The sequence below is a fragment of the Mus caroli genome, chromosome 17 (genome assembly GCF_900094665.2).
Source record: "Mus caroli chromosome 17, CAROLI_EIJ_v1.1, whole genome shotgun sequence".
NCBI lineage: Eukaryota > Metazoa > Chordata > Mammalia > Rodentia > Muridae > Mus > Mus caroli.
Window position 1 is genome coordinate 45,087,238 of NC_034586.1, and position 4,290 is coordinate 45,091,527.

Here is a 4,290-nt window from a genome sequence, read left to right on the forward strand (position 1 = left end):
AGGACTGCCTACTCTTTTAGATGGTTCTGTGTGGGTCTATGTTCTGCCCCACTGCTGAGGTGTTGGGTACAGCTGCTGGGGAGGTGAAACCCAGGGAGTGCTTGCCTGTGTCTCCCCGTTCTACCCCCTTGGGCTTTAGGGAAGTGCTGAGACACCACTCAGGGAGTGGGAGAATGCAGTCTGAGATGTAGCAGGTCGAAGTTGGGGTTCTCTGACTCCTGGGAATCCAGTCGCCACTGAGGTGCCACAGAGGAGTTGGGAATGAAGGAATGGGAGTCCATGGGCCCTTGATGAGGCTGGGACCCTTGGGGGCCCACAGGCTGAGAACAACAATAAACATGGGGCTGGGGGAACAGGGAATTCTGGCTTAGATGTCAGTGAAAGTCCTTAGCTTAGCAGCAGTTGTTTGGAAGCACATAGAGGCCTTCTGTGGAAGATTTAGGCAGTGTCTTTGTAGTCAAAGGCTTTCTCCGTGCTCCCAATGGTGCTTCTCAATGAAAGAGACAGTCCATGTTTATCCATACTGTTTATTGACTGTTCGTTGTGGAAAATAGATGCATACCAACTCCTCAGGGTGGACCAGAGATTAAATACCTTTTGCAGAAAGGAATATCTGTAGTAGTAGTAAGCCGGCCCACGGCCTACATGAACCAGGTATTCCTGGAAGGCAGGCTGGGGCTGAAAAAGAGAAAGACTAGCCGGCGAGAAAATAATGAAGCCAAGACAAGTTTTCTCTGATCAAGGCCTACGAGTTTACTAAGAGACTGTGCTTAAAAGGGGGGAGGCCCATCCCCCCGCCAATCCATTCTTGGTGCCTGGAGCCAGCCTGTAGGTGACATGCAGGATAGGATGTGTGTGTCTTGGGAATGTCTCAAGGGTCTCTCAGCAGGTAGCAAAGTCTCAGAGAAGAGCAGCAGTAGTTGACATAACAATATAGCCATCTAAGTCTACACCCCAGGTGATCTCATAGGCTACACCCCAGGTGATCTCATATTCAGTGGCAGCAAAGTCTGAATCAGCCTGCTTCAAGGATGGGGAGGCTACAATTAATATCTGGGAAGGAAAGCTTATTGGCTAAGCCCTCGGGGCCTCTAGGTATCTCATTAGCAGGGAGACCTCCAAACATGTTGGCTACGTGACCAACATGGAGAGTTTAGACACATGCTCCGGGCCAGGAATCTAGAAGGGAGCAGGGGGGGTACCTGAGAGCCTGGGTCCCAGACCTGCTTTACCTTACCAAGTTTCCTGGCACAGTCCACTGTCCCACAGTTCTGTGCCTCATAAAGGTCTTCTTTCTCAGGGCTGGGACTAAACTCATGGTTTTGTGCATGCTACGCAAGAGCTTACTACTAAGATAATTCCCAGAGTCAGATTATATGCCTGGATGAGGAAAAGGAGGGAAAGGTAATAAATTATCTTAGCTTCATTTCTGTTGCTGTAATAAAATAGCCTGTGATAAAATAGTGACAAAAAACCAATTTAGGTGAGACAATGTTTATTTTAACTCATAATTCTAGATTACAGCTCATCTCCGAAGGGAAGTCAAGGCAGCAGGAACCTAAAACACATCCACAGTCAAGAGCAGAAAAAGAACAGATGCAGACCTGCCTGCTTATGCTCAGCTCCTCTCTGTACTGTTACCACTTATAGGCCAGGAGCCCCTGCCTAGGGAATGGTGCTACCCACAGTGGGCTAGGTCTTTCCACAGCAATCAGCATGTAATCTAGACAACCCCCTTAGACATGCCCACAGGTCAATTTCATCTACTCACCCTTCTTTGAGACTTTCTTTGATGATTCTGGATTGTGTTGTGATGACAATTAAAAGTAACCATTTCGGGTGCCATGCCTTCCGTCTCATGGGCTCCAGTCTTTCTATCCTCACTTCCCTTCCTTCCCTACATTTGATCACCAAGTCCTTGTGTGGGATAGCTGGTCATCTTCCTATTCCTCCCCTGGTAGGACTGTCTTCATTGGTTACCCTTGGGTTACAGTTGCCCCCTCCCAGCTCCTGGCTTCGTCCTCTTGTCCCTACTTCTGCTACTCGGGGACATGCAAGCCACTGACTCATCTTTCACCTCCCAGAGCTGTGCTTCCATCTGCAACTTCCCCTCTGGAGAAATGGCAAAGACTAAGTCACAGTATCTGAGCTGGGAACAGATATGTCACAGCCCTAGAAGTACTGAGAGGAAAATGGAGGCTCAGGGAATGAGGGGGGCTTAGTCCTCATCTCTAGTAGAGCCTGAAGATCAAGTTTTCCTTCACATTCATGGCACCTCTCTCTCCAGCTCTATCCTGCTAGTGTGTTTGTGGCTAAGAGCATTTCGACATGTTGTTTTGAGCATTATCTGAGCCCCAGAGATACAGCATAGACTCTGCCCTTGGAGCTCTTGCTCTAGGGAGAGGAGCTGGTGCGTAGTAATAAACACAATAATGTGGGTTATATCCAAAGGCAAAATGTGTTGAGGGAAACTTAAAAATAAATCCGGGTGCAAAGGATACGGGATGTGCCACTTTGAGCAGGACAAAGGGGACATGCAAAGGATGTTAGCAAATACATGAGGGAATTGTGAAGAGAAAGAATTTGAGGCAAAGGGGACAGTCAGGCCTGTGTGAGTCTCTTTAACCCTGTTCCTTTCATCTCTGATGCTGTGATATAGCACCTTGACCAAAAGCAACAGAGGGAGGAAAGGGCTTGTTTCGCTTATAATTCCAAGTTACAGTCCATCAATTTGGGGAAGTTGAGGCAAACTCAAGCAACTACACACATCACATCTTCAGTTGAACGTAGAGAGAAGCGAATGCATCTATTTTGCCTGCTTCATGTGCCCATGTTTACTGAGCTTTCTTCCCTTGTGCAGTTCCAGGCCCACTCCAGAAAACAATAGAGTCCAAACTCAGGCTGGGTCTTCCCACCTCTGCTCACTGTAAAGACAATCCCCCACAACACCAAAGTCATCTAGACAACCTCTCTTTGGGACAGTCTTGCCAGAGGATTCCAGATCGGGTTAAGTTGACTGTCAAAATCAACCAACACACATGCACCAACATCCTGGGCGAGAGTTAGAGGGATCAGGGTAGAAACTCCCTGGTGAACCAGAGTGTGGAGGGATCAAGCTGGCCACAGACCCAAGCTTTCTATTAGGCCTCAGAAGTAGACACCCAGGAATCCCTGTGGCCATGGTGACATGTGTGTGCTTTACCATCTAACATGAGCTTGGAATTATGGGAAAAGTCCTTCATGGTATGCATGCTCCAGCCTCACTCCCACATTGCCCTTCTGGGTTCCATCCCTGCCTTGTCACACCTACTCGGGCTTCTCTGCTAACCCTGGACTGTAGCTCTGGGTCAGCCTGTACATTTTGGGCTTCTCTGACTCGTTGTGGCCTAAGGCAGTTGACTCATCCTCCCAGATCCAGCCCAGTCTACTCAGCCCTTTTGGCTGCCTGCACTTTGAGCACAGGGCTATAAAGTGGGCCCGAGAGGCTCTCTGAGATTTGCCTGGCACTGGAGCAGGGTGGCTGCCCTCCTCTTCAAGCTTGCTTTTCACTCTTTACCTACCCTATCATGTCTGAGATGCCCGCCTCTGGGTTAGCGTGACCATTGGTATGCCCTCCCTTGAGCTAAGAATCACCATGAACTGGAAGGTAGATACATTCACGGGCTTCAGTTTCATCTCCGCCTCTTGACAACTTGTAGTAATCAGGTTCTTCAACCCAAAACAGTTGGTTGATTGTAAAACTAAATTGGGCAAACAAGCAATGAGCCAACCAACTCTCCCCTTGACTATTTCACTGGGGCTTAAAAATTATTTTTAGCGGGGGCTGGAGAGATGGTGTCTTAGTTGCTGTTGTCCTATTGCTGTGAAGAGACATCATGACCAAGGCGACTTACCAAAGGAAGCATCTAATTGGGGCTTACTACAGTTTCAGAGGCTTAGTCCTTCCTTGATCACCATGGTGGGAGCAGTAACTGAGAACTTAGCATGTGGTTTATAAGCAAGTGGGGTGGGGGGCAGAGAGACAGAGAGAGACAGACAGACTAGGCCTGGCATGGACTTCTGAAATCTCAGAGCCCACCCCCAGTGACACACTTTCTCCAACAAGGCCACAGTTCCTTGTCCCTCTGAGAATGGCCCACATAGGCTCATATATTTGAATGCTTAGTCACCAGGGAGTGAACTGTTTGGGGAGGGGGTAGAAGGTGTGGCCTTGTCAGAGGAGTGGTGTTACCTCCTCCTCCTCCTCTTCCTCTTCCTCTTCCTCTTCCTCTTCTTTTTTTTTTTTTTTTT